We start from the raw sequence: 12,249 nt of genomic DNA, 5'->3' as shown, positions 1-12,249 counted from the left end.
GATTACGACACCGCTTGGACTGATGACGCTCGTATCACCCTGTTTAGAAGAGGTCTAAATGAAGAACTCAAAGATGAGGTTTCATGAGTCCAGAGAGCCACAAATTTAGCAGAAATTATAACTAGTACCATGCAATTAGATTATAGACTACAAGAACGTTTACAAGAGCGCAAGAGGAGCAGGAGTAGGAGTAGGAAAATACTGCTGGAATCCCTGGCAGGACAGTTTTCCAAGAGGAACCTATACAATTAGGAATGGCCAGAGGGCCTTTGACCACAGAAGAGCATATTCAGGCGCAGGTCATCCGGTCTTTGTGTGCACTGTGCAGACAAATTTGGTACGATATTGGCCTTTGGCGCCCCACAGGCATCAGGAAAACGCAAACTGCCAATCCGAGGGGAACCCACGATATGGGAAAATGCAGGTTACCAGGAATTAAACATAGTCCCCAAATTGCAGAAAATGCAGGACTTCTACATGGTAGTCATCAAAATCGACTTGGCTTTCGTGGACTCTGAATTACAGGGTGTACCTGCTCTTACAGATTGTGGATCAGTGGGCTTGTTTATAAATGATAATTGGACAAGATTAAATAACATTCCCAGAGTAACAAAAGACATTTTCGTCCCTGAAAAGGGAGTTGACGGAACTCCGTTGATATCAGGTCCAATAAGAGACCAAACAGACACTACGAATGACTGTCTTCTCATCAGGAAGAATTGTTTTTTGATATAATAAAGGTGGCACTCCATCCTATTATTTCAGGGCTCCCGTGGTTATACAAGCATAACCCGTACATCAATTGGAAGGCCAACACTCTTTTTGGGTTCTGAACATTGTGTAAATCATTGTTTACCATCAGGTTTAGTAGGCCTCCAATCCATCTCTACCTCGTCCTTTGGAGAATCCTCTACTAACAGTATCAGTAAGATGCATACACTTCCTGAGCATTAGTCAAGGTTCCAAGACGTCTTCTCAGAAAAAACAAGCTAAAGCACTACCACAGCATAGGATGTACGATTGTTCCATCAATATACTACTGAATCATCCTGTTCCCTTTGGAAGGATGTATATGGTAGCCGAACCGGAAAAAGAGTCTTAAAAGAATATCTCCAAAGCAATCTATTGAACAGATTTCTAACGGAAAAATCTCCAGCGGGCGCATCCTTATTTTTTATCCCCAAACAAGGCACTGACAAACTACATCCATGCATAGACTTTAGAAGACTGAACAAGATCACAGTACCCATAGACACCCTATTACATTAATTAGGGAGATCCTTGAAGCAGTAAAAGGAGCACTCATTCACCAAGCTGGATCTCAGGGGAGTGTATCACCTCATCCGCTTAAGATCAGGGGATGAATGGAAGACGGCATTTCGTACTCCTTTTGGACACTTTAAATATAAAGTAATGCTGTTCGGTCTTTCAAACACTCCAGCTATATTCCAATGTTTCATGGATCACCTTTTTGCAGATCTTTTACTCCACTCTGTAGTTCTGTAGCTTGATATCCTGGTTTTCTCCCATGATCCAACTGAGCATACAATTAATGTCCAATCCGTTTTACAGCATTTAAGATATAATCTTCTATACTGCAAGTTAGAAAAATGCTAATTTGACAAGGAAGAAGTTACTTACCTAGGATAGGTGTTGTCTTCGAAAGGGGTTTCTATGGACCCCAGTAAGATGTTCACTATTCTTGACTGGAGGTCTCCACACTCAATGAAAGAACTGCAACTGTTTATAGGCTTTGCAAATTTCTATAGAAAGCTCATAGCAGATTTTTCCAAAGTTATCCTAACATTGACAACCCTTTTGAAGAAAGGGGTTAAATTCACATGAACAACATCCGCTGAGCAGGCATTTGAAACATTAAAGAACACCTTTTCTACCGCTCCAGTACTAAAGAATCCTGGTCAAAGGAAAGGCTTTATAAGTAGAAACTGACGCCTCCTCCTCCAATGCCTTAAGAGCTGTGTTAAAACAAACATCAGAAACAGGAGAAGAGTACCCTATTGCATACTTGTCTAAGACTTTATCCCCAGCGAAAACAAATTACACAGTTTTTAAAAAGGAATTCCTGGCCATCAAGTGGGCCTTTTAGAAGTGGACACATCTTTTAGCATCCAAACACTCCATGGAGGTTAGGTCTGATCAACTGAACTTGAAGAGCCTGCAATATGCGGGGATAAAAAACAACCGTCAGGCCCGTTGGGCTAATTTATTCTCTCCATACAACATAACCTTTACAATCATACCAGGGAAAACCAGCCTAATGGCTGATGCCCTATGGTGAGATGGATTTCTAAACTCCACACTGACCTGGTGGGCAGAAGTTTAGCAGGCAACCCTAGTTTAGTGGAACAGGAGAACCTTGTGGACAAACCAGACCAATCTACGGTAGCTTGGCAGGCGGTTAAGATCAAGTCTCAGGAGGGGTGAGTGATCTGAAGCCCACAATGAGCACACACAGTAAAACTCCACAGATTCCCTGTAGACAGACGTATATAAAAATACATTTATCATAGGCCTTTATAATTAAACTACAGTTATCAAGAAAACAATTGCCACACACCCTTATTCACTATGTAACAGATATACAATAATGCGATTAGCCCGAGGCTGATGGGGGAGAAAATGGCCACAACCTGCAACAGAAAGGCGTTAGTTTGGCACATATATCAGTTTACGCAGTCCTTCATCAACAATCCCTAATTTATGTAGTCCATCCCTATGAAGTGAGGAGCATGGCACTCAAAGTACAGTTGTGCATTAACAAAGCGTGGTTCTGTGTAAATGAAAAAGCACGTTCTCTTCAGGGGGCTGTAGCTGCTCAGAAAGGGGCTTGAGGTGATGAAGAATACGTTCCGATTCATAAAAGAGGGTCTACCCTTGCGGATAGTGACTTTCAGAGTTTGAGAATAGCTGAGGAGCGCAGGCTATCACAGCCAAAGGAAGTATCTTTTGAGGTACATTTGTGCATAAAAAGGGATGGATGTGCCAGTGGTTGGTCAGAGGGGGTGGGGGGTAAACCAGTAAATTAGCAAAGTATTCAGCCACCATTGACACAGTCGGACCAAACTGTGGCAGTCTAGCCCACTTCCTTCGTAGGTGTAAAGCCGGCAGTTTCAGGATGCTCCGACTCTCAGCAGCTGTGGGATGGGATAATCGTCCATGGTGGGACAGTAGCCTTTACTCAGCTCTCGAAGAAAGGAGAAGGATAGTTTCGGTGCAGCACGTCTCAGGACAGCACCCTTGCAGGTCTTATTGGTTCAATGAAGAAACAGGGGTCCGACTGGACAACAGCGGGTTCAGGGTACCAAACCTTCCAAGCACCTCACCAGCGGTTCCTTGAGTCTGCTTTCTTGTTAAGGATACTTGGCTCCTTATGATGTTCGGTGCGAACCTCCGTAGCCCCACCTGGAATGGAAGCAGAGCCCCTTCTCTTATCCAAGATTCGGTTTGCGCTCAAATCTCAGCTAGCCAATGGAAGATGTGCTCTCTTGCATGCACGCCAGACGAGGGTCAATCATGGCCCACAGCCGTTCCAGTCATTCAGCCCTACCAGACATACTAGCACCAGTAGTGTGGATTGGGACCAGACGGTCCCAACCCTCTTCCTGGGCACTAGCACACGTGACATGCAGGACCCAGCCAAAGATAGGGTTTTGCGGGAGGCTGCATGCCCAAATAAGGAATACCCAGGTCTCTCGACCTGGTGGAGGGCAAAGGGACAATATGGCCAAAGGACAGAACAAAAGACTTCCTGGCACTGACCACTGTGGGATATTTTGACCCACTCAGCTGTGCTACGTTACATCACTTTGCTGCATTGGTGCAAGAAACAGCACAAAGTGGCAGCGCTGACCCCTGTGCGCGCCAAGATCCCTAAACTTCGTCTTTCAACAAACAGAAAATGGATGCACCGCCCTGCCACACACGTTTCAGGTGGGGTGGAACAGAGTACTCACTGCAGGAATGTGCCAGTGTGCTCTGCAACATGTAACATGGAGTGAAAGTAAAGATGCAGCATTACATTTCTGAAAACCCAAAATGCTGTTTGGAAATTTCACTTTTTCAACCTTCAAAGTGCTGTTTGGCGCTAAATCCATTCATTTCTCATGAACCACTGTGATTAAAAAGGCCCTGCAATGCCCAGGATCATCCTTGTGTCTTAGAGGAACCGGGCCTCATAAGGTCCAGGGAACAAGCTCCAAGGAAAGCACCCCGGCCAGCTCTCCAGCCACATCAGATGCAGACAGTGAACAGAACCTGAGACGGATATGAATGAGGAACAGGACCAAGCATCGGAAGACATGAACGTACAAACAGAAGTTACAGTACCACGATTGTCTAGACAACAGGAGATCAGCAGAAGCATTGGCTATAATTTCCTGGAAGAGATCCAATGTTACAAAAAAGGAACACGTGCACCACAGCAACAACAAAAGAAACAGATCCGTTTTTTAGACCCCACCAGGGGCAATATACCGCCAATATTAGAACCAAGAGAGGCAAGAGAGCGGGTATCAAAAAACACACAAGAAGAACAAGAAAGCGCTATCAGATTGACAAGATCCAAAACACAATCTCATCAGACAAAACTAGGACGACGCACCTAGTAACTAATCTCTTCAAGCATGACATTGAAATACTTAACAAAGGTCTCTCGTTCGCTCCAGCAAACAATACCAACTATGTGAATGCACAGATAGATCTATTCAAATATACCAGGAAACTCAAACTAAAGAAATTCTTTGCCAAACAAATAAAATGGAAACTGGCCAGGACCATACCAGTACTATTAAGTACCATAGATATGGAAAACCTTGAATACACTCACCTCTTAACAACTTTGGAGTATCCCGTTAACATGGAAACACAGACCATGCAACAGACCTTACAAGAACTAGACATTGAGGAAAGAAATTTGAAAATACCTGAAATGAAGCTCAAATCTAAATTCACTCCTAACCTACAAGGTGACAATGCCATTGAAATCTTCAGCCTGGCGGTCACAAGAGACCTCCAAGCATTAGAAGACATGATGAAAACGAAATACCCAAGAGGCAGAGACAACATTACCAATCAAGAAAGAATGGCGCTAAAGGAGCTACAAGACCATCACCAAAGCATAATTAAAGAAGCTGACAAAGGTGGCAATGTTGTCATCATGGACAGAGAAGATTACGTACAAATGGCCCCCAACCATTTTAGCAGTCCTGGATGTTATGATACCATCAAGACAAACCCAACAAAGGAAATCCTAACGCAAGCAAACATAATGTTGAGCAAATGGCACAAACGCGGACTCCTGTCTGATGATGAATTGAAATTTCTTCACCTTAGACATCCCAGGATGCCACCCATTTATTTTCTTCCCAAGATATACAAAGCATTCCATACCATACCAGAAGGTCGACCCATACTGAGTGGAATAGGATGGATAACAGAGCCACTCAACCAATACATCAACAACGTATTAGCACCGGAAGTACCAAAGATATCGACCTTTCTGCGTGAGACCATGCACACTCTCCAAGTCCTACAAAACATTAAGTGGAACAAGGACTATTTTTTGGTAACACTGGAGGTAAAAGCCCTCTACACATCCATTGACCACAAACTAGCTCTCAAAGCTATAGATTTTGCTTTTGCAAAAGCCTCAGCCTCATTCTGGTCATATTTGGAACTTACGAAGGAACTTTTGGAATTTTCACTAACCAACACCGTCTTTCTATTCGACCAACAATACTACAGACAAACAAAAGGCATCACCTATGCACATCAATGGCCAATCTGTTTATGCATCACTATGAAAAGGTGCACGCCTTTTCCAATAATGACTTCTATCAACTAATTCACACCTGGATGCGCTATATAGACGACATCCTGATGATCAGGTGCGGAACCATGGAACAACTTGAATCTTTCAAACAATATGAGAATCACAACAACTTTGGTATCGAGCTAACAGGAACCTCAAGCAGTACTACCATTGATTTTTTGGACATTACCATCAGGCCAGTAGGATCCGAACTAACAACTACAACCTACAGAAGTAAATTCAGTAATACGCGCAACCAGTTGCCACAAGAAATCAGTAATCAACAATATTCCCAAAGGAGAATTCCTACGAGCCAAAAGGAACTGTAGCTCTTCGTCCGCCTACGGAGAGGAGTGCACAGTCCTCACCAGACGATTCTCCGAAAGGGGCTACCCAGAACAAGCAATACAAGCAGCTGAAATAATGGCAAATAAGAGAGAACGCAGCACCTTACTGACTCCCAAGAAACATACTAGAGGAACAACGGCAAATGATAAATTGAGATACATCACCCAATATTGCAGTGATAGCTACCAAGTACAAAGGATACTGAAAAGACATTGGCACATTCTATCAATCGACAAAGATATCAAAGCTTGGATACCTGACAAACCAAGTAGGTCCTACACCAAGGCCAGAACACTTAAGACCAAATTGTGCCCATCCTTCATGGAACCTATTCCTAAAACCAATGACCACTGGCTTACGAGCAACAAACCCGTAGGCTTCTTTAAATGTGGAATGTGCTCCATATGCAAATTCGCCACAACCACCAAGAACCTAAGATTCAGTGATATCGATACACATGTAATAAAACAATATATCAACTGCAAATCCAAATATGTAATTTATGCCATTATATGTGTATGTAATCGTAAATATATTGGAAGTACCAAGAGGGAACTCAGAACAAGAATCAGGGAACATCTCAGCTCCCTGCACTCGCAAGAAACCAAACACCCACTGGCAAGAAGAACACCAGCTTGATATCATGGAAAACATCACCTTTGTGGGACTTAAATGAATATCATCAGACGCAAGGGGTGGTGACAGAGAACTACTGCTCCGCCAAAAAGAAGCCGGACTAATTTGCAAATATAGAACTGTCACCATTGGACTAAACAGTGACCATGACTTCCATGTGTTTTTGTGAATGTACCTGTACCCTCTCCTATTCAATCCTGGGCTCCAATCCACGCCTCAGATAGTGTCACATTTCTAGGCCTGGCTCATTCATGACAGCTCACATTTCTTACAACCAACTCAAGTGGTCCATTCAGCATGACCACCCACTATACAATGCTGTGTCCCCTGCTGTCTCCAGGGCCTCTCCCGCCCTCCCCTCCAAACGGAGCACTTTTCTTACCAGCCCAATGCAGGCCTACTCCGCTTGCACCCACTCTATTCCTCCCTGGGTCTTGACTTTCATGACCCATGTGATTACATGTGGATGTTACATGTTGGATACAAATAGTACATCGCTCTAAGTACTAGCTCTCTCTGCCCCAGTACTATCACCCACTCCTTCGAGATACACTGGGTCATCCCTCCAGACATGAGCCCCCTCACACCCTGCAACTAATATACATGTTCCAAAATAACCTTTTCTCCACCGGTGCCCCTCACACCCCCCTTGGTCCAACCAGTCTTCCTCGCCTAAATTTGCAAGGTATGCACCTTCAATATTTTCAGATCAATCCCTGTCTCTTATTTTAACATATTCTATGAGCACGCATCGTCAGCAACAGGCTGAACTGTTTATCGTAGCAGGCTTCACAGGGCTACCAATCCTGGAATCCCAGCCAACATCCAATCAGCTCGCGCTGTCCGCAACCAATCACGCTGAGCCATGCATATCAACCAGGAAGCTCTCTAATCCGGTCTCACTCACTCCCTGTGAAACTAGGCTCTCGCCCCCCTCCTCCGATCGCGGTTTCAGGTAAGACCATTTGATTATCCCACATGCCCACCACACCAACTAGGTGCCCTGATGACGCTACTGGGCTCTCCCTGCCCTGCCCGACACGGGACCAGCTCGATACATACACCGCCTCCCGCGGCCCCCGTCATCCAACTCCACCTTTGCATTGCTCTATCCGACCCTGCATGGCCTTAGCACCAAGCCACCAGCCCCCAAACCAGCACCAACCATATCCCTGTCACCCCACCCCTATAGGAGGGGCCCTCACCATGGCTCTCGACCCTGCCATGACTGCACTGGGTCCCCTTGACCCCAGCAATTTACGCATAATTCACGGATTCGCAAGCCCCATCCTGCGACTACGCTGCCAGTTTCGCTGACTACCATGCCTGTCCGGCACTCCCTCACCTTCCTTAGCTTGCCCAACCGACCCCCACTCTGTCAATTCTTTCTTAACAGGAGCTTGTGTTCACAACGTTGCTATTGGTTACCTCCCTATTCCAATGTCCACACGGCTTACTTGCCACTCGTCTGAATTTTGGTTCTCTCCCCACCCATGTCCCATCCGCTATCATTTGGCACTGCACCTTCGTCATACAACGGGACTACCTACCTGACCTATCTAGCTTGTCGCACTGGCAACCGCCCGACCGACATCTGCCATCCTCACAGGAGCACTTGTCCCCTCATTGCCCAGCTGCCTACCTTTCCAATAAACTCACGGCCCAATTGTTGCTCCTCCGACCTTCGGCTCTCTCCCCAGCATTGTCCACCAACAGACTGCCAATACATGTGCTCTCCAGCAATTCTGGATCATACCTCACTCATAATAAAAAATTCTTTCACAGATCAGGCTAATCAGCCCCACTGGTACCCGGACACGGGAGGACCAGCAATCCGCGCCTAATCAGAGCACACCATAGCACTTTATTGGGTAAGCTCTAGTATTTTCTAATGCACTGCCTTATTATCTCAACTGGCTCCCTCCCCCAACTAACAACATGCTCTCCCTCTTTCTCTCCCTTGGTACTTTGCTTGTGTGCTATTTTTTAACCAATGTGATTAATTGACTATGAATTTGCATATGCATCAACTGATCACCATGCAATTCTGTCACAAACCACTTCACTCTCACGCACGGTCACCACCCAATGACTCAATTACTTACCTTGCTCCCCACCTTGAGTGGATATTAATTATCCAATGTTTAATCATCTCATTCATAATTACATGTGTTCATGAACTTGGGTCGAAAGGAGCGTCGGCTGCTTGCACTCACCAATGTTCAACAACTGGGGTTATACGCCGCTATGATGATTCTTAAATTGACTTGTGGAATTGCATAAGAAATAATAAAGCAAAAAAGCTATAAGCACCAATACGACTCGGATCTGACCATGAATCAATACCTAAGCGTAACTGCCACATTCTGGGACTATTGAATCTCCCCCAGCGCCTTCCAATATCCGCAGGTTTGTCATCCCACCCAATCTGCTCTGTAACATGGAGTGAAAGTAAAGGGGCATGATTACATTTCTGAAAACCCAAAATGCTGTTTGAAAATGTCACTTTTTTAACCTTCAAAGTGCTGTTTGGCGCTAAATCCATTCATTTCTCATGAACCACTTTGATTAAAAAGGCCCTGCAATGCCCACGATCATCCTTGTGTCTTAGAGGAACCGGGCCTCATTTGAATGACAGCTCCTGTCAAAAGTACCTTTGGAAAAGCAACCAGGGGCTGTTTTTCATTTTACACGGAAACGGAAACGCGGCTATTTCTTTGCAACAGTATCAAGAATCAGCTGTCCAGAGAAAGACTCTAAACAGATGCCCGATACATGTATCCATGCTGCAAACCACTCCAGCAATCAAGGAAAGAACTAGAGCTGCACAAAGTATATATTTGCCGCAGATGAAAACCAAATTTAAAGAAATAAGTTAAATGTGCTTTTTCCTGAATGAAGGTGGAAAATCGCCTATTTTAAAGTATATTGTTGTGAAAAAGCTTGATTACTTAGAAATATAAAAGGATGTGTTACTGTTAGAAATACGCCTATAAACTGTTTTAATGCTATAGTTTTAAAGTCCAGATTTAAAAGGTGAAAAATCAAAGCTAAAACCCAGGCTGAGTTGGCAAACTATATAAAAAACTTGCTCTGCCAGTGCTAGCCCTGAGAATGGGTGACATTGCATAAAACCGCTGGCACAGGAAAGGCTAATTGCTAGCTTGGAGGCTTTGACTACCCAGCACAAAAGGACTTCCCAAGTCGTCAGACATTCGTCTTTGCTCCAAGATGAGACAATAGCAGGCTAAGACTCTCACCTTTCAAGTAGGAGGGGCAGTAAACTTCAATCACAAGAGAGGCCCCTCGACCTGCTTCAAAGGAATTGACATCTGCTTGCAGTTGGAAGAAAAGAAAAAAAAATAAGTGACAATAGACTTCCTTTTGGTGTAAAAAAAAACCTATTTTGCAACTGAACCTAAAAACATTTAACTTTGCAGCAAAAATGAGAAAAAATATGAAAGTTTGTAGTTTTAAATCTAATTTTATGCTCCATCTGTGAAGACTTGGTAGAATTCAGTACTGCATAAGGACAGAAGTTGTAAAGAATGACAGATTGTGGGTAAAGTATTGATATTGCAAACATAACATTTTGTACACACATCCCAGTGGTAATTGCGCATCTTTGTACAAAGTTGGGAAATTTTAGGCTAAATCTTTCATGGTTAAAATTGACAAAATGTAGCAGAAAGGCTAAACGAGGACCCACAGACTTGGGGTGTGGATTGGAATATGACTCACAAAATATGTAACGTGTGCATCTGATTTTCTCAGAGGTCTTAACTGTATAAATATGTATTTATGGCAAAGTTAGATTTTGGTTCTAGGAGCTAGGGGAGGTTTCTAGACATTGTAAAAGTAACACCATAAACATGACATCCTTTTCTGTGATCCAATCAGCGAAGAGCAAGGCGGAAATTATACTCTTGCCCAATCCTAGCATTATGGGTGTGGATAGTAAGCCTGCCCCTGCTGTATATTTTAGTGATGTCATTTGGCATGATAAAAAAGAGAACCTGACAACACACAGACTGATTCCTGACTTCTTCCTGATTTTCTGCATGGCGGCCTGTTGCTGCTTTCTTCATCCTACTTGACTCCTGATTTCTTCATCCTGATTCCCGATTTCATTACAAAGCCAAGGCCCCTGCATTGCTGAACTCCTTTTCAGCTAGGCCTCAAAATTCTGAAACAAAGCCCCAAAACCCAAGGGAAGCATTTTGATCCAGCCTGGCTTGCTACTACTAAATGCATGCCTGCTGCAAACTCGCCATTCCACTGATCTCCAGTCTCCAGTAACCATAAGTGCAGTCCAGGGGACCAGAACCGCCCAGCTGACCCTATCCCGCCAGATGTGCCCTGCTGTCGTTGGTTAGACCTGATCCGTGAACCCTTGAAGTATTAATAGGAAGCATAAAAAATCATTGCATTCCTTGACTTGCCTTGTCCTATCCCAATCTCTAAACCATCCCATCCTTACCTTAAGATCTTGCAACATTGTCAGAATCCATATTGCCACCCTGCCTTTGAATCCTTTAGCTAGTGCTAACTTCTTTACATAATTTGTCTTGTGAAATCCTAAATCCTCGCTCGGGTAACCGGACTGGGTCCGCCAGGGCGGGCACCGAGGTGCTGGGGTTGGTTCCGCGGATCAACTCTAGAGCTTACTGTGTTTCAGTCTGGTAACCTAGCCTGAATGTCCTAGAGTAGAGCATAACTATCCTTGTAAAAATTGATTTCCGTTTTCTTTTTCGCGCCTTTATTTTCCAAAAAAGCCTCTCATTCAACATTGCATAATTCACTCAATTTAATAGCTAGAGACTTCATTTCACCTCTGGATTATACCTAAGACCTATACCTACATCCCAACCTAAGAACTGCACTCTAAAACAGTGTATTTCACCAGCTTTTATTAAAAAACGTTTGGTTAAATTTAGGCGGGAATCCACATTTCTGCAAAGTTTAACACATGTGATTTTTGTTCTAAATTATTTTCAAACTTACATTCAGATTCAAAGTGTTTACTTTTGCTCTTACTATAGCTCATGATTGTTAGCATCTTTCCAATGTTGCTCCCAGAGAAATGTGTACTGATTTAAGGATTTTTGCACACATTCATTGTTTTATAAAGCCATTTTCGAGTGTCATTTTAAAAAGTGTAAGATTTCAAGATTTCAAATCAGTTTTTCTCTCTCGTTTGGGGAGGGAAGGTTGTATTCAAATTCTGTTTACTGTTCTTTATTCCTAAATACCTGCTGCTTCCTTATATCTATTCAGAATTGCTTCTTTGTGCGTTGAGGAATATTGCAGGGGGAAAATCAAACTTAATTGCTATCTTTTCAAACAAGCCAAAAGTGTTATTTTCTCTGCTGTTTTTCTTCTGTGTTGCTAAACAGTGAATTTAAGTGCATCACATACCTTTCTATCTGTTATTG

At 43.6% G+C, this 12,249-nt stretch overlaps 1 protein-coding gene across 4 annotated transcripts in view; it reads right to left on the bottom strand.

Annotated features, from left to right (window-relative positions):
- Positions 1–12,249, bottom strand: part of FBXO9 (F-box protein 9) — a 1,471,688-nt gene that overhangs the window by 1,182,511 nt on the left and 276,928 nt on the right. The window contains exon 4 of one of the 4 annotated variants that reach the window (XM_069606124.1): positions 10,075–10,149. The exons of 2 other annotated variants lie outside the window; for them this stretch is intronic. The gene's annotated coding sequence lies outside the window, so the exon portion shown is untranslated. The remainder of the gene's footprint in view (positions 1–10,074; positions 10,150–12,249) is intronic. One more of the 4 variants, XM_069606125.1, reaches the window with a different exon arrangement.

This window comes from Ambystoma mexicanum, chromosome 4p (assembly GCF_040938575.1).
Source record: "Ambystoma mexicanum isolate Mex_15411 chromosome 4p, UKY_AmexF1_1, whole genome shotgun sequence".
Taxonomy (NCBI): domain Eukaryota; kingdom Metazoa; phylum Chordata; class Amphibia; order Caudata; family Ambystomatidae; genus Ambystoma; species Ambystoma mexicanum.
The sequence above is the reverse complement of the archived record's forward strand: the minus strand, read 5'-3'. Positions and strand labels throughout refer to the sequence as shown.